The sequence below is a fragment of the Trachemys scripta genome, chromosome 2 (genome assembly GCF_013100865.1).
Source record: "Trachemys scripta elegans isolate TJP31775 chromosome 2, CAS_Tse_1.0, whole genome shotgun sequence".
Classification (NCBI taxonomy): Eukaryota; Metazoa; Chordata; order Testudines; family Emydidae; genus Trachemys; species Trachemys scripta.
This window is the reverse complement of record NC_048299.1, coordinates 256,364,751-256,384,303: the sequence shown is the minus strand read 5'-3', so window position 1 is coordinate 256,384,303 and position 19,553 is coordinate 256,364,751. Positions and strand designations below refer to the sequence as shown.

Genomic DNA, 19,553 nt, shown 5'->3' with positions numbered 1-19,553 from the left:
AAAATGACATGTTAAAGAGTCTCAATAGTTTCTCATTTTACTGTATGTTCCATAATGTTTTGATAGTCAGTGAAGTTTAATATTGAAATATTTCTCATGCCCCTGTGGACTATTGTAGGTTTCTATGGATAATTTTTATGACCTAATTTCAAAGAAATAAGAACATTGGATGACGCGTTAACATTTGTATATGGTTTGTAAAAACAAAAGGTTTCTTGGGATACCACGGGTGTGCTAAATGCAGCACTTTGTGAACAAATTCAAAGTTTACAGCACTCTAGTGATTTTTTCCCCCTGCAACGGAGAACTGGCCAGTGTTATAAAATACCACATATCAGCCATACTGAAAGTTGGGAATTGTAAGGTGTAGTGTCTTCTGATCTCTCAGATATAATTCCATTGAAAAAATAATATTGTAATAGTATGAGGGAAGAGGTTTTTTTATGGCTCTCAGACGTGTTTTAGTTTAACTGATATTGAATCAGTGAGTAGAACGGTATTCACACACTGTATGTGTATTTACAATATACAGTTTATATATGAGCTATTATGTGTTTTCTGCTGGAGGCTAGTCTTGTAAAAGAATAGTCTAGAATAGCTTTCATGGTCCATGTGTTGTCCATTTGCCTGTCAGTAATAGTTTTGACAGAAAAAAAAACAGGGGGTTTGAGTGACTGCTGGTCTGTCTTAAGGTATGGTAATGAGGCAAATTAGAAGAGATGAGAGCTGAACTGGGTATGTGAAGGCAATTATCCATGAAACTTTTGTGTCATGCTTTATCTTTATCAGATCTCTCTTTTTCTATTTTTGGCATTTGCTGATGACACAAAGAAAGAATGGTAATATTTCAAGAGATGTGTATTTTAGAAAAGTGAAGTGAAGCACTAAGGTAGAGGACAATTTAAACAAGAACATCTCATCATTAAACTGTACAACGTAACAAGGATTTTGTAGTTCTGCAGGAAACAGTCTTGCTCGTGTTATTCTCATCAGTAGAATTTACATAAATTAAAATGAAATGCATTTTATAATAATGATCCTAAACATACAACTATATTTTCTTCTTTGTTAAGTGTACACTGTTTTGTTTACTCCTTTTATGTTAAGAGTGGTCGTGGCAAGTCAGTTATTCAGCATACTTGAAAGGAAAGTACATAAGAAGCATGAAAGGATAGTGAAAAGGGTCTTAGTTTTAAATGAACAAGGAAGCTGTGAATTTCTAGTTTCTGTTTTCAGCGGGTTAGTAAATCTAATTTTGACACCACATCTAACACCAAACCAATGAAAAGTGATTAGAAAAGAAGCATTAAATGCAGCAAATGAAAACCAGGTGTCACAAGTCCTGATGAATCTGTGTGTATAATCCACAAAGAAAGAAAGTGACAAATGAAACATGCACATTAAGGAGACCCTAACCAGGCTCAATTGCTATGCCATCTTGAAGACCGCTACTATCTTCACACATCTTTTATGTCATTGGAAATAAGTGGTATATTGTATCATCTATACACTCTAGAGTCACTAAGATTTATACTAAAAGCGGGTGCATAGATCTAATTCATTTTTTAAGAAAGAATAACATTAAAGAATAATTATGCAAGAAGAGGAGATAGTTAATATTTTTTAAAGACACCCAGATCATTATTAAATTGTCTTAGTGCACTTGTAAATTTCACATGTCCCAAAATGAACTATCTTTATAATGTTATATACTCACCATGAGCCAAATTCTGTAGTCACTGAAAATACTCATGTAAAGGGACATGTAATAATGTACAATACTTATTGCCCAATTTATTTTCTGTTGAGTACCAAATCTTTTTTGCAGTAAGGACACATGACAACAGGTTACCCTTTTAATTAAAAATGTCTCCGCCTCCATTGTTTTTTGTGTTATAAAAGTAGTGAAACTATGTTATTTCCCACACACAATGCTAGCAAAGACTGCAGCATACATCTGAAATTCAACCATAAAATATTGAGCTACATAGATTTACAATAAAATATCTTAAGTTTTGTTCCTGTTTAAATTATCTAGTCTCATATCAGAAACTGAAGTAAAACATAAAAGGCCAAACCTGCTCTGTTAAATCTGTGTAACCTTATTTATTTCTAGTGATGGTATAGAAATTGCATGGAGGATCTCAGGCATTTGAATTATGGTCAGTACTGTTTGTTCCATAGAAATCGGAGCTTCCCTAACTGTAGTGGCTCTAGGAATGCCCTACAAAAAATTCCAAACCACATAGCTGGAAACAATAGGTTCCTGCAGATTCTTAGTCTGACTAAATCTAACTAATTCTTAGTCTAACTAATTAAAGTCAGTGGAAAGATTACCCATTGGCTTCAGGAGGAGTCAGATGCCTTTCCCCCCCATCTCTACAATCATTTTACACTAGCTTCCACCATGAGTTTGGAGAAGTGGAAGATCATTGGCCACACACCTCCATAGCCTGAACACTACAGTGGTCCCTGCAGGATCAGTATATGGGGGAACATGTCACAAAGGTGGTACTTCCATCCTTCTACAACAGTAAGAGAAGATTTACATACATTCCAGTGTCTTTAACTGAACTATTCTAGGCAACCATTGCAATTTTCATAATTACAAACAGGTGGGAAGATTTAAACTATTTAAATGGAAAACAATCTTGTAGAGTTTACTGTCTTTCAAATCAGCTTGGTTAGGCAAAAACTGGTGCTATTTGTTCCCACTCCCATAGGTTCCTCCCACAATTATATCTCAGTGTTACATTCTGTGGTGTTAGGTACTACTGTATATTAATATATGATATACAATACAGACATATCACTATCATTACTCTATGTGTTATCGGAAAGAGAGCTCAAGATATCTTCAAATCCAAAAGCACAGACTTCTACCCACTGATTAAAAGGAATAGGTCACCTAGCTCAGCCCGTAGCGGGAACTATGCATCATATTTGGATATATTTTACCATATTTTCCCTCCAGTAGATAGTGGTGCTATATAAACACATTAGCCAGTTCATTACTATACCACAAATGCTGCAGTAGGTATCTAAAGTACTCACAGTGGAATGGGTTACTAATGAAATGTCATTTCCTAGCCTTAGTTGGTTTGTGTTGCAACCTTAATGATATTTAAACTTTAAAGTAAATTTCCAAAGTGGTGCACAGGGATTTAGCCACGCGACTTCCATTAACATTAATCGAACTCATGTGGCTAATTCCCACCACACTAAAAACATACATTTTGGTTGATTGTGCATCCCATGCATGTGTGTGAGTGTTTGTGTGTGTGTTAGAAAGAAAGTGCATGAACAATAAACTGAAAAGCATGGATTTTTTATTTTAAGTGAATTTACTCTTCTTCATATATTTAAAAAATTTAGAACACTGAATACTGAAATCCTTTATTCACAGTAGCACAATAATAAAATCAATGACAGCACAAGCTTCCCTGCTCTGATGAACAAATGCACCTCTTTCTGATGTGGTGGGACGGCCTGAAGATGTGAGGAAGGGATAGGTTCTTATCCACTTAAGTGCTGTATAGTCTTTTTTTTTTTGCCAGCCCTTTATGCTGGAGTGAATTTTAAAAGTAAGAATGAAAGAGCTAAGTTGGCTAAAATAAGACTTCATCTCAACCTTCATCCAAAATGCAAACCATGCGTCTCCAGAGATTCACTAATGTTTGGTTTCAGAGTAACAGCCGTGTTAGTCTGTATCCGCAAAAAGAAGAACAGGAGTACTTGTGGCACCTTAGAGACTAACAATAAATTTGTTATTAAATAACTAATAAATTTGTTAGTCTCTAAGGTGCCACAAGTACTCCTGTTCTTCTTTTTACTAATGTTTGGATAACTTTAAAATATGAATATATTGTCTGATTTTTGCATATTCTGTATGCTCCATTTCCTGGTTGTTACTGGAAGAGAAGTGCCAAATTTCAGTGAGCGAAGCTGTTTTCACCATACTACCAGCCCCAAAGGAAGCCAAGAGTACCCAAAAACTTGTGATCGCTTGTTCAAGGGCTTTCCTGCCCCGTTTTACAGATTCATTATGTTTGACTTGTTCAGACATAGTTTGGCCGTGCATTCAAACCTTGGGGTGCTTTTCTCTTTGGAAATGTAGCCTTCTGAGGTGTGCCCTTCCTGATTCTCAGAAATGATCATTGGGAGGATGGGGTTTAGTTTCAGAGTCCCTCACCTCTTACAGAATGAGAGTGAAGCTATATGCATAGGCCCCTGTGCTCCACCCCTCTATATGGAGTGAATTTTACTCCTGGAGATTTAAAAACAGTTGCATAGATTGTCCCAGTAGCAAAGTAGAGAAGAATTAGGCTTCTATGTAGAGAACCTGGGTTTAGAAATACTTTCACTCAGCTATTCAGATTAAGGCTATGGGTTGCAGTCCCACAACTACGCCTTCTGCTGGCTACTTCTGAGCTGCTGTGGAGAAAAGATTGAAGTGTGGGCTATGGCTTAAGAAATAGCATTACATTTATAAGCTATGCCATAACTCCCCCATGAGTCTACTTTGAAGCGAGTCTCAAAGGAAAAAGTATTACGTTTTCTTGAAAGATCTAACTCGGAATGATAAACGTTGGCTGCCTGGAAAACAGGAATAACAAGACCATTTTTCATTATTTTCACTTAATAGATTTCAAAATAGTTACCTCATAAAATAAATAGTTTAAGTTTCCACATCACCTTGCCTTTAATCCATGTATGTAATGCAAATAAATGAATAAAGAATTTTCATATCTTCCAAAGTTTACACTGATTCCACCACATAAAGACTAATAATCTCAGTTAGCAATGATGACCCAATGGTGATTTGGTTTACCACACAAACAGCAGGCTTACAAAGGTGAAGTTTTGTCCCTTCAGCTGAGCACGATACATACACTTAATCAAACCAGACCCTAGCAGCAATTTTCTTCTTTTTTGTTTTAGGCCCAGTTCTGCAAAAGCTTATGTGCATACTTAACTTTATGCATGTGACTAGTCCCGTTAAAATCAATGAGATTACTCACACATTTAAAATTCAACATGTGCATAACTTTTGTTGCAGGAGTGCCTTACAGTACACGTTCATTTTTTAATCTCTGCTTGGTCACATTAAAGTAGTTTCTGTTACTTCATCTCCTATTTTAAACCAACAATTTTAGAAACGTACTGTGTCCATGATTGGCGAAACAAGGAGAAAAGGTGTAACTCCTTGAAAATTGCATTGCTGCAAGTGAAGTTGAAAATGAAGCTTGGATAGGACCAAACAAAAACAGTTTAAATTGCTAAATGCACAAGACAAGGAGGGTTGGTGGGTATGTGCGGGGAACATACAATTAAAGTAACACTTGTTTCTTCACATTGATAAATAAACTTACATTTGTAGTTGTATAAAAATCTCCTCTCTTTGTGTAAATGTGATCACTCCCTATGATCTATTTGAATATGTTTGCGTCTGAAAACATCTGAGCGATCCCATCACTCCCTTTTCAAAGCCATATGAAGCTTGCAATGCAGGATAATTAAAACAAATCTTGAGTAAACTGTTTCAGGGAGATAGAAGTTTGATGGTTGGATATCTCAAAAATTGTAACCAGATGTTCTGCAGAAGCCAGAGTAGTTTAAAGATCATGAGTGCTTTTTTTCTTTGTATGAAGCAAAAATATTCTAATTGAAGTTGTCAGCAGGAGTGAGACTAATATGCCTGAATCTGATTAAATAATAGTTTATTTTACATTCAGTGTGGCCTAAAATTGGCTGAGACCAAATTGGAAAAGTTTTTCTCTTGAAGACTTTTTATTTAAATAAAGTGAAAATAAACCTAGTTAATGTTAGCCATTTTCTTTAATATTGCCAGCTATTGTCTATCAACTTCCTCATTTCATTTGAACACTGTAGCTGTCCATAGGACCCACATTTCCTTCCTCTTCTCTGATTGATTGACTGATTGATTGACTGATGACATGGAAAAAAGTGAGATGGGCAGTGAAGTATATCCTTTAATAGTTTATTAGAATTATTACTAAAATCTGGCAAAAATTTAAAATACAACACAAGTGTGTTCTCTCTCCTTACCCCCACCCGCTGCACCATGGAAAGCACAGAAATTCATGCAAAACATATTAATGGTTTTTGTGCATAATGAAAGCAGTTTGTATGTTTCAGAGGTACCAGAACATCCAGTGATCTACATCTAATGTGTAGCAGCTTTCCTGGCAATTAGTCATTCCATACAGAGTAGCAGAGTGACACGTAAATGCAGGAAAAACAGAGGGTAAGACTCCTGTGTAGACTGATGAATACTGAGCTTTCTTTTTTAATTCTCCATGATTGAGTAAATTAAAATAATGCGATCAGTTTAAGCCAAATTCTGACACTTTTACCCCAGTTCAGTGGTATCTTATTCCACTGTGGTCCCATTTACTTCAAATGGGACTGTGTCTGGTGCTATTCAGCATGAGTAAGGATATACCCCTCAGGCCCTGAGTGAATGGCCATCATTAAATGCTAACAGGCAGAGCAGTTCTTCCCCCTTTCCTCATTTTTCAACTGATTTGATCTCTTGTTATTAATAAAACTGTGTCCCTAGCTTCTATTTGCCAGAAGCTGGGAATGGGCAACAGGGGATGGATCACATGATGATTACGTGTTCTGTACATTCCCTCTGAAGCACGTGGCATTGGCCACAGTTGGAAGACGGGATACTGGGCTAGATAGACCTTTAGTCTGACCCAGTATGGCCGTTCTTATCCTGGACTGAAAAGAGGGCAGTGTGTTCTGAAGGAGTATGAAATACTAAATTGCATAATGTGTGTGTCTGTGTGTGCACGCACGTTATAAAAGTTGTACTTTAATGCTTCAAAATTGGGCCACAGATTTTTTTTTAAATTGAACCTGACTTAAAGATGACATATTCAAATTTGTGAAATTGCCTGTTCTCTACAATCTGCCAGTAATTAACACGCATGACCAAGTTTTTAGGTAGAAAGCAATATTCTGTAAGAAAGCTACAAGACTGTTTCATAACAAGATCATTAATCATTTAACAGTTCTAGTAAAAATGAGACTCTCAATGGATTTAAGCTGTAATTTGTACGACAATATTGAAGAAACATTTAATATTACAAATACGGAATAAAGAGGGAATGTTTTTCCCTTAGTTTCAAAGCAGTAGGGCATAAATCATGGAATGAGATACACTATGTAGGGTTGGATTTTTTTTTCTTCAAACTTTGGGCCAAATTGTGCCTTCACTTCATGCAAATACACCAAAATCAATGGGATTACATTGGGTATAAAATAGGGCAGGATTTGCCTCTTTGTTAGGCAAAGGAAGTTAGAGTTGAATTAGACCCAAAACAAAACTCTGTTGAACATACAGCAAAGAAACTTTAACTTTGCTGCTACTGTCCAGTACTTTCTGAACATTGCCCATTAGTTCAGAAGTGCTCATAATAGAAGGCAGGCACAAAATGTCCCTAGAGGCTAATGACAGGAATTAATCTGAAGTATAACCCCTCAGAGAATTAACATATCTCATCTGTACAAGTGACTTGATTTTAAAATGATCTTTTCCCATAAAAACCCATTTCTGCCACATGCATTCATATGTCAATAGATAGGGGGTTATTCACAAGAGCAACAGTGCTGTGTGTGCACCATGCCCTGGCTGACTGACCCGGGCACCAAGGATGCTTGCCACTGATAGGTGGTGTTGGCCTTCGCAAAACCCTGTTTGCTGGGTGGAGCATTTGTCACAACGTGAACCTTGTAGTGTCTCCCATGCCCTTCATACCCTTCTGCCAATTTTATTACAAGGGAATGATATAGTTCTAAGTTTTGATAGCCAGGCCTATTTCTCCTTACTGGCCACAAGGTCTGAAAGCCTATTTCACAGCATAGACAGCAATACATATTTCTTTTGTAACACTTCTAGAGAACAGAGCTTTTCCCTGTTCAGTCCCTGAAAGAAGATATTTGGCAAAGATTTGTAGAGTTTGGAGGGCGTGGGGGTGTTTGGTTTGGTTTTCCCCCCAAGGAGAAAATTCTGAGCTTATTGATTAAATATCAGACTTGCAGTTTGTAAATATATTCCTGTCCTCAGTACCTCTTCTGTCAGCCAAGAGGATTTTACAAGGTAATAAATATACAAAGAGAGTGAGAAATTTGACATTCATTGCTAAGGAAAATTGAATCAAATTTAAAAGAAAATTCTTAGGAGGATGAGAGCCATGGTTTCACCAGTACAACAGAAATGATTTTGAATGTAGCCTCTTAATGAAAAGTTCCTTCCATTTTGCCCACACATTAGTCGCATGGGAAGTTGAAGAACTAACATTTTAATTTCAAACTGGTATTTCTGAGCCTACTGATAATAGCAATTGTCAGGCTGCAGGGTGACATCATATCATTTGTGGCACCAGCAGTTTGGGAGCTCAGTGTACAGAACTGGAAGCCACAAAAATGTTGTACACAAACCAAAGCAGCATAGTCTAGTGAACGGATCAGGGGACAGGACCTAGGAGTTCATTTTGAGTTCTAATCTCTGCTCTGCCACTGGACTTAGGTAAATCATATAAATCTGTGCACATTTGCTTCTCCAGTTGTAAAATGGATGCAATAATATTTACCTATCATGAAGATTATGCTGATGAGTTGCTGTTCTACATTTGCTTTAGCAAGGGCACTGAATGCATTTACAATGCATTGCTGCCCAGGCAACTTCATTTAAGCAGCCTTAGTGGTACCTCAGAAAGAGCGTAGGGTAAATTAGCTCTGGCAATTGAGGAAGGCTTGCTTTGTACCTCACCGTCCCACCTTGGTGCTGGTTTTCATGAATACTACCTTCCCATCCCTTGTGTTTTTCCCAAATAAAGCCTGATTACTCTGAGGCCTTGGCTACACTGGCAATTCACAGCGCTACACTTGCTGTGCTCAGGGGTGTGAAAAAACACCCCCCCGAGCACAGCGAGTGCAGCGCTGTAAAGCGCCAGTGTAATCAGCACCTGCAGCGCTGCACGCTCCCTCGCAGCACTGCAAGCTATTCCCCTCGGAGAGGTGGAGTACTTGCAGCGCTGCGAGAGAGCTCTCGCAGCGCTGGCGGCGCGACTACACTCGCGCTTCACAGTGCTGCCGCGGCAGCGCTGTGAATCCGCGAGTGTAGCCAAGGCCTAACACTATGCAGGTAAATTTCACCCTATATGTAAAGAACTCACAATGGAAAAAGCACTCTTGGTTTCGTACATTTGGCTCCCATACTGCTGATGTCAAACTGATGCCATTTAACAGAATGGTGACTGCTGCCAGCAATAGGCTCACAATGCCAACTGGAATTAAAAACAATCATTTCAGTGCAGTTCAGGCTATATGCGGTAAGAAGGGACTCTAACTATGTGAACTTTGAAACTGCTGCCTTGAGCAAGTTAAGAGGGTGCCCCTTTCTTCTAATGTTAAAGGGAAAGTAGCAATTAGACCAGAGACATTGGAAACATATTAGTCTGAAAATAAAATAAAAATAATTGGGCTCTAGCTATATTCTCATGTGTTTGTGTGTATATGTTTGTGTATAAAAATACACTGAACACATTATACACAAATCCATATCATGGCAACAGGAAGAGGAACCTCAAATTATTACTTGGATATGTTATCAAAATAAATGTTCTCCTTTACTATGCTGTAGGTCTGTCCCAAATTTTTTGCTCTAAATTAAGTTCCTGAACAAATAATTCAACGTGAGTCAAGCCAATTTAGAAAATAATCACAAACGCTGCTACCTCCACAGGACCAAACTTGATGGGGAATCTAGGGATTTTCCCTCCTAATACTAACCACCAGAGTTTTGCTTTTGTGGTTTTTGCACAGATCTATTAACGCTTAGATTTCATGATAAACTATCAATTTTTGTATAGTGTCCTATACTATGTCATAGATTTTTAAAAGTCTTTAGTTAATAGTCTGTGACTCATTATTGAACTAATACCTTTACTGAATACATCCTATCAGACTGAAGGTCTGTATACCTGTACTGGCCTCAAACTCCCAACACATCCTGTGTCATGAACAGAACTTGCTCTCTTCACTGGTTCCAAAATCCTGGACTGTTAAAGGAAGGGATGTTGGAAGTGCTCAAGAAGAAATGTCTCCATAATGGTAGAGAAATTGTTCTTTTTCCTTCTCTCTTTGTATTTATAAGTAAAACCACAGAATACCCTAAATTAATTCTGCAACAAAACAATCTGCATTTAAATCTTAATATGAACTAGGGGACATACCCTATAATTGTTGTAGAACTTATAGCTGATGTTTTATTAATCTTTTCTTAACCATTCCCAATATATTTCCTTTTGACTGTAGATAATAGGAAAGGCCTTTTGTAAATAATTTATCACCTGTACATATTCTATAGTGTAAATGGTTTTGAACCCTGATAAGTTTCTATTTTAATAACATTATCCTATCAATAGAATTTTTATGGCTCTTATTTTTAAAGCCAAGTACATAAACAAATACAAAGAAGGAAAAACCTCTATATCTGATCCAAAACCATCACATATTAAAGAAAGTTTAAGTTAGAAAGGGAAGAGTTTATCAATTTAAAGGTGGAATAGGTTAAAAATATAAAATATAAAAATTATCCCTAAATCTATTATTTTGCTTAAAGTAAGATCATGGGACATAGAAAAGATGCTTAGGCTAGAGCTAACCACTTAGGTTCGGTGCCATATTGTCCTCCCTAAGCTTACAATAGGAAATAACTATGGTAATTGTTTCATATTGATTGGTACATGTTGTTTTTTTAATGGAAACCACTGTAGCAATAGCACATGACAAGGCTTGCAATAAAGGCCTGATCCAAAGCTAGTTGGGCAGACTCCTATTGATTTCAATGGGATGTGGATCTGACCCTAATACCAATATGCCTCAAGGAGATTGGGAGTCATCAGACTGAAGGGGTATTTCCTTTAACTCCCCAAGAAGTGCATGTCGTGAAACTGCCCTATGTGAAGTGTTTTGTTGTTGTTTTTAAGAAATTAAATGTTTTAACATTAAAGATACCAGGAAAGATTTTTCAAATGTCAGTTTGGCAAATGATTCCCATTGATCTGCAATAGCAGTCGGGCATCTCCCTGCCCTTTGTGCCTTTTTAAAATTTCCCCCACTGTCCTAAAGAGTGTCTAAAAACTGGATCAAGGATAAGGATACACTTTAGAAAATCATTTCAAAAAGTAAAATTGTAAATATTTTAAGATTTAATTGACAGACTTTGGGTAACATTGTAAAAGCATCTAAGTGAGTCAGGAGGTTAAGTCCCATCTACAGGCAATGGGACTGAGGATTCTAAGTCACTTAGTAGCTTTTGAAAATGTTATCCCTTAAGAGCTTTTCCATCTCTGGTTTTGGAAGCTGGTGGCTGAAATCTGCAACTGAGAGTTCTTACTCTCAAAACCTGCCTATTAGGGGGAGCAGTGCTTTGTGATCCATTCTCTATTAACAGAGATCAAATAGGCTTTAATAAGGTCAGGGAATGCTTTTTAAATGGCTGTGTTTTAAAAAACAAAAAACATATCTTGCCCATCTGATGTCCGTTTCTGTGGAAGTGGGAACCTGACACCAATAGGTGAGATGCAGGAACTCCAGCAGCTTCAAGCTTGAAACTCTCATTGTAGCATGAATTGATTGCAGGATTGGGTCTCTCAATAACTACCACATTAGCTAAGCTCTGCAAATGTCTGCTGGCTGCTACTGCAGCTCTTCAAAACTAAGGGATATTAAAAAAATATGGACAGATCTTTCCTACACTTTTATTGGTTCATTTGACCAATGCAGTTATTTCATGAGATAAATGAAGAGTCTTTCCCTATGTATTTATGCCCACATTTTCAAATATTGGTGCCTAATTTAGGCACCTAACTCCACATTTAGACATCTAAATAAATGGTTCAACTGACAAAGCTCTGCACCTCAGGAAATATGTCCATTTATATAAGTGCCTAATTATAGATTTACAGTCCCAACTTTAAACACCCAAGGTTGAACATTTTGATCCAGCGCTAAAGAAATTAAAGTGTAGGAACCATTTCCAGCTTTTGTGATGTCTCCTTTACTATGTCTAGGACTGGTACTGAAGATAATTTATACAGTTGTTGCTTGAAAATAAATCACTGTTGTGTTTGTTGTATTACACTCTTTCTGATGTTATTTTTAAATAAATATATTTAAAATGTTGTTAACTAATATAAAGGATGTAAATCTCATCTGGAGATTTTTCTTAGTATGCTTATGCTGCAGCAGCCACAAAACACAAGGAATCACACAAGAAGCAGTAATCTGTGTGTACTAATGCCTGATTTTTAGGCAGTAGTTCAGAAATGTAATAGAGCATGATTCCTTTTCAGCAAATCATTAGTGGGGAGAAGTTTATAGTCAGTATTTGAGGTGAGAGACAGAGCACAAACGCACACACATGCTCTCTCTCTCTCTCTCGCTTTCACTCTCTGTCACACACACACACAGAATGATTATCTGTTCTATCCTAGTATATTATACTCAATATTTTGCACATGAAATATTATTAATCCTAAAATTAATTACTTTTAATTTCCATTGGTCCTTAAATATTAATTTAAAAACAGCTGCAGTGCTCTGTTCAATATGATTTTGAAATGTGTGAAAAAGACTAGTCAGTAGCACATAGTTATTTTTATAACAGTTACGGAGCTACTGATAAAATCTGTTCTGGTGCGAATGTATTAAAGGTGATGGAGAGACTGATAGAGGCTCCTAGGTAGTTCTGCTACGTTATACTCTGATGAAGAAAAAACAGATCACAAATTAAACAGGACCTTAGTACTTCTGAGTGCACCCTGGCAGAGACAATGCATTATCTAGAGTTGATATGTGCATGGTAGGGGAGAAAAATAGAACTAAGCTTTAGGAAAACAAAGACAATCAGTGCTTTCTTCTTGAGCAGCTGCAGCCAGTTCCACTAATGGAAGTGCAAGAGCAGAAACTGGCAGCACAAGGTATGTGTTCGTTTTTACAGATGGCAATGCAGACAAGTTGGTAATTGAAAAGGAAGTCGTGTACGTGAGCTAGTTGACGGGGGACAGCCTATTACAGTACTTTCCTATGTAATTGACTCGGTGAGTTATTGAAGAAGGATTTTTTTCCCCATGTGAATACATTTCAGTCATTACAAAATGATATCGTTATTGTTAAGAAAATTCAGGCTTCTGGCGTAAATTTTTTTAATAGTGTTATTAAAACTTTTAAAAATAGAAATTAGATTTACCTGCATGGAGAACTGAATCCTCCTGCCGTTTAAGTCAATGGCAAAACTCTGCCCGAGCAGGCCCACACCATATTTTAGTAGCTGTAGCTTAGTGCCCTCACTAGGCGTTAAGGCTGCTCAGCAGCTTGCAGGATCAGGCCCTGAAAAGCTTTTCAAATCTAGTTACAATGGCAGTTTTAAGAAACCGCTCTTGTTTAAAACAATGCTTCATCAGTTAATCATTTAACTCATTGTAAACTATGCTAATAAATATCTCCAATTGAAAGTACTTCTAATAGCTTATCAGTGCACTGTACACACACATAATTAATAAGAAAATAGCCTCAGTGCCAAAGAATTTACAATCCGCACAAATGTCTCCATAGTTTTTATGTCAGTCCTCACAGTATTATCTTGGGGGAAGATATGAAATTACAGTTATTCCTCTGTAATTTGCATTGCTGGGAAGAGACACTGCACGCTCCAGAATGTCGCAGGTTAGTGCTTAAATGCAATAAGGAAAAGGTAATGCATCACAGAACATATTATTATGATTCTGTATGCAATCACATAGCTCTGTATAGCTCTTAACCAATAATTAAATAATGATCAGTTCCAGCCTGTGGGACTTAGAATGTAACTGCTGGACATCAGCATCTTCCTGGGTAAAGATGAAGATTAAATATCATTTGGCAGGGTAAGACAGTAAAGAAAGGGTGGGGAATTAGGAATGGATGAAGGATACAACAAATGTGCTTACTGTTACTTATATATCTGCTTTGTGTGTTTGTTTATTTTCTTCTTGATTTGACTGGCAAGTGTTCTCCAGTTGTAACAGTAATGCTTTTGTTATTGTTGTTGTTTTAACTGAGAGGTGGACTGCCAGGTTTAATTTATTTGTTTTTGCACTAGTGAAAGGTACTGTATCTTTAAAGACATCTTACAAAATATGTTACCAGCCCAGGTACTCGCTTTCATTTATGACGCTATAAAAAACTGAAATGAATTTTACTTGCACATCAAAATATTTATTTCCCCAGGGGAATGGGAGAGTAGACTTTTCAAAGGCTGCTCTGATATTAATGTTTATTTTATTTTTTTTAAATATCTGATCTTTCTATACTTCTGCTGAATTTTGCTTTTCCCTAAGAATTGATTCCTGTACTTAATAGTTGTCAATGCAGAGTGTGTTGTCAGAAGTTGAAAGATATTATCGCATCAAGCCATCAAAAATTCTACTAAACTTTTAGTTTGAATTATGCATGTAATATTAACCTCTCTCTTCGCATTCCTCTCCTTTTCCCCTCTCCACCACACATTTTCAAAATAATTAATTCCTAATGTTGTTCCTGAGAGTAGGTATTTTATATTTGAGTACTTTTGGTTTGGCACTTTGACATGACTTCGGGAGACAATTGGTATCTCCTAATTAAAGTTGAAAACAATTTCCACTTTAACTCCCTTTTTAGATTTGTATCTTTTTGAAAAATCAAACTCTGGGGCTGAAATTTTCTCTGGTCTATTCTTGAAGGTGATTCTTTTGCGTTATGAAGACACAGAAAAAAACACTTTACTTTTTTAACTTGTAAACATGGCTACAGCAACTAAAATTTGAAAATTTGCATATGGACAGAACCCTTGATGATGTGTGGTGGCTTCCATAAGTTTGGAAGGGGAAACAGTTTTGACAAATTTAGGAAAGTTTGTAAATTGTGCAGTGAGCATGCAGTCGAACATTTTAGGGTTAAAAGTTTCCTTCTTTTATCCCTAATGGAGGAGAGTATCATGCAGCCCAACACCCAGATACACTCATCCTGTGGTACTATTTATGATTTCTGAGTATCTTGTCTTCTGGAACCAGATTGCAGTATGTTTCACTTCTGGCACAATAGAAAACCAGAAATGTCAAAGAATCCCATTCAGGCATCATCCTTCATTATTGCCTGATGGAGAAGTGAAAGTAATCAGCAAAGCAGGCCAAGGCTGGTGATGGAAGAAAAATGTTTGGGTGATGCCTGTGGAGCCTTTTTGAGTTTCAAAAAAGCATCCTTTGACATGAATTTTGAAAGGAGGAATGTCTTTCATTGGTACCAGTATAGTATTAGAACCCTTACTTAGTCTAGCTAGCTAAAGCCCAAAAGTTCTTAAGCAGTAGTTTTGGCTATGTTGTTAGGGGGGCAAAAGAGGTGTGTGTTCTAAGCTAAGTCCCATAAGTTGCATAAATTCATTATATTTTAAGTGCTTGTGTAACAAGCATAAAGCATAGTGACACTGCTAGAATAATTGCAAAGCTCTAATCACAAATTGTACTAAGCTGCACTGTTTTTTTTTTAATTGTAAAGTACTATTTAGTGCGCATTATTACTTTTCTAAAACAAGGACCTGATTCTGCAAATACTCCTAATGAATGGACTGGGGCTATTCATTTGATATTATATATTGTTTTTATAATTATTAAAAAGTACTGATACTAAGTTCTGTTTTAAATAAAGTATTCGAAACTGAAGAATAGCTTAAGGAGATAAACAAATATGTGGGGGAAATTCAGGCTTGACAACATGAATGCCAAGTTTCAGACTGATTTGATTTGAAACGGCCAAGATATGAAACCATAAAAAATGTGAGTAAATAATCTGCATATCAAGAGATGTTATGCAATTACATGGTTTCAATATGGTTCCTATTCATAGAAAACAGTTAGAAAGAATGATCTACTGCACATGCTCAGTGACTAATTACAAACTTTCATAGTTTAATTGTATAAAAGTATTTCCCCTCAAAATAATAAACCATGTGGCTGTCTCGCAGCTAGTCAGATTTGAAGATGTTTTTCTTTTTTCTAAAACTAAGCCTTTACAGCCCTAGATTTGTCAAAATGTTTCTAAAAACCTGAGGTTTTTTTTTTTTTTCATTTTTGGCCAGTCTCCATATTATAAACAGCTGAACTGATTTAAATAAAGTTTTCAGTACAAAAAAATAGCCACATCTGGGCTGACAAACCTGTGTGCCAAGTTTCAGCCCTATGTGATTTGAGACAACCGAGATATTAAACACCCAAATCTAGGAACTGGAATGGAAACAGTGACGGACTCCTAACTATAGTGGTCCCTTCAGGATTTGTGATTACTATATAGCGCTTATAAGGATACAGACGATTGAAGATTGATTGGGTAGACACATATTTTAGTTATTTAGACCCTTTGGATTTATTCTCCCGAGAATGTACAGGACATTTACATGGATAATTCCAATTACTATTGGTGGCATTGTTTGAAGAATTAGACCTGTTGTCTGTGGTTCAAACCCTATGACTGGTTATGTCACTATCATTTTCCCAGGCTGCTGTTGTGACACTGTTGTGGCTATGATAGCATATGTGTTCATATGAAGGAAAGGCCAAAACAGAATACAACAAATTTCTATTAATTGCTGCCATAGGCCCATATTCACCAAAGCACTTGAGCACATGCATAAGTCTTATTTAAGTCAGATGTCCGTAAGGATTTACATAAGTGCTATGCTGCAGAGGGATGAACTTAAGTATGTGTTTTGCTGACCTGGGGCCATAATGACTGCTCCTTAACAAAGGACATAGAAAAAGGATCCATGCTATGAATTTGCCATCATCACTGGAAGTTACTAGCGAACACAAAGGTTGTATAATAAAAACTAGGCTGGTTCAAGCCATAAAAACACATATGGGTTAAAAACAAAAGTTACACAAAGTAAATATTTTTGATAATCTGTGCTGGACATCAGCCTTCGTAAAACTTTAAAAACAACAGAAACTATCTGGAGAGAGCAAAAGGGATACTTTTGTATTTTCTTTGTTAAAAGACTGGTTTCATTAGGAGAAGAAAACTACATAACGGTGATGTTTTTAAGGTAAACAAATGTATGCTTATAAAAATAGCTGCCTTGTTTTATTACAAGACGTGAGCATGATACCTTGGTTATACTTTGAGATGAAGGATGTCTATTGGTTAATAAACAGAACTGGAGTCAGGAGTTTTGACTCTGCCACAATCTTCGTAAGTGACCTCAAACAAGTCAATTTAAAATTTCTGTGTGTCTGCTTCACAATTGGTATTAAAAAAATATGGATAATATTTTTTTTATCTGCCTTGTTGGGATGTTATGAGGGTTAATTCATTAATGCTCCTAAAGCATACTGAGATCCTCAGATGGAAGGAAGATTATCTCTGATTATCTTACTATGAACTGAAAGTGACATAGAAATAAGATGTAAAAAAAATAATCTAAATGAATTAAAGGTAGTAATTGCAATTTCCAGATCAGTGCAGGGAATGTATCCACATATCTTCAATTAATTATAGTGGAGGAGGCGTAGCTGAATCCCCTGCACTGCTTTGAAAATCTCAAAATATATTTTAAAAAAAATGTATTTATCAAGTCAGCAGAGATATAACTTTTGTGATTCTGTTTTCTATAGATTTGGGGACTTATTCAAAACTAAGCACTATCTTATTTTGTTGGAATTAATGTACAGCCTTGACAGGATCTTCCTTCTTTATTAATAATAATTAAAATTACTCTTTTGAGCAATGCTGTGCTACAGTAATGTCATAGAGCCTAACAAAGGGTGGGGTGCAAATATTCCATGAGTTCTGTGCACCTTCGGTTCCACCATTAATATATGTGAGAAAGCTATTTGGACATGCTACAGCCTGGGTTACCTTGTCATAATTTTATATATATTATGTCTTCCATTACCTTGTTAGAGGGCATTTTGCTGCATGCAGCCATCAGGCGCAGGGCAGTGAAAAGGGTGGATAGACTCACTCAAATTAATACTCCACCTTCTTTAACACACCACAGCAAGAACTCATACTCTCAAGAAGGAAAAACTAGGAATAATACAGTGGTTCCGCAATAGAATCTGCATCCTGGCCATATAAAGTTGTTTTGCTTTAGAAACCTTCATATGGACCAAATTGGAGTTAGTTTAGTGAAACTTTTATTACACCCTAAGGAAAATAATTTGGCAGCCAGGTGAAGTTTGGCAAAGATAAGCTGGTTGGGTAGCCACAAAAGAAATGAGATGCAGTTATTTTCTTATTAGGTAAACATGCATTCCCAACATGGATTACGTTTAACAAATGCACTATGTTGAGCATTTGCTGAACTCTGTCGAATATAGTTTGGACTTGTAGCATCCAGATTTAGAAAAAGCTGATTCTGATTTAGGGGAAGGAGTAAGGGGATGATGTGAGGGGGTGAAAGAGAGATTATCTCGATAACCATCTCGATTTGATTATATCACCTTAAAGTAGCACAATCTGCTATACTAACAAAATTGTGTTCTTGGTTTAAAAGGGCAATTGTTCGCCTGACTTTGTGCTCACTAAAAACATTTCCCCAATCTTGTTAAATTATTGCACTCATTTCAGATTTTTATGGCTGTGCAGCTTACCGGCCCTCGTTTCTTTACGTTTCATTCATTTTCCTTGTATTGATGATTAATGGAGGATGTCGAACGTTAGAGTGAGCAGGCATCAGCAAATGCAAGATCATAATTAGTTTAGCTGACGAGGGCCTCTGATAGCACTTGCATCTGGATGGAAAAATTACCCTATAGGGAACTGGCTGCTCACCAGGTCTTTTTAGTGATACATTGTGAAACACCCGATGAATCAAATGCCCTTTCAATGCCAAGAAAGTGTTCCAGTCTTGAAGCCAAAATTATGTCTGCAGAAAGCTTTCCATTTGAAATGTATCAGAGTACAATTATAACCATTGTATTTTTTTGGCATGAATACCACTCTTCCACAGTATGGATTAAAGTTAAATAAATTACTTAAATTTTATGAAACCCTGAAATTCTGAGTTATAGTATTAGTAATTTTTAATTTATAATGAAATTAGTTTTCACCCAGACTATTCTCCCCCATACCAACCCATTCTTATCTGAGATGAAGACTTCTTATTAAATTCTTTTCTTTGCAAGTGGGGAGCAGAGTTGAAATTCAGATTTCTTTTTCAGCTAAAGAATTCCATTTCCTGCTTGTTAGTATTTGTGCCCACAAACACAGCCTTACTTTTGTTTAAATGAGAAGTTTAATGAAATCATTATTTCATAGAAAAAATGTAACAAGCAATACTCATAAACGTGTCTATTTCTAAATATTCTTGGATCATTATTAAAGTTGATGAATGCAGAGTTCAGCCTGGGTTAAAAATCAATTTGTATTTGGAGGAACTGTTCCGTGTCTTTCTTTGTCAGACTAAAATAAAATAAATCAATCAATCCATTGATGAGACCATG

At 36.5% G+C, this 19,553-nt stretch overlaps 1 protein-coding gene across 3 annotated transcripts in view; it reads left to right on the top strand.

Moving 5' to 3' along the window:
* The window catches only part of TRPS1 (transcriptional repressor GATA binding 1), a 260,928-nt gene that overhangs the window by 227,426 nt on the left and 13,949 nt on the right, over positions 1-19,553 (top strand). The gene's annotated exons all lie outside the window — the stretch shown is intronic.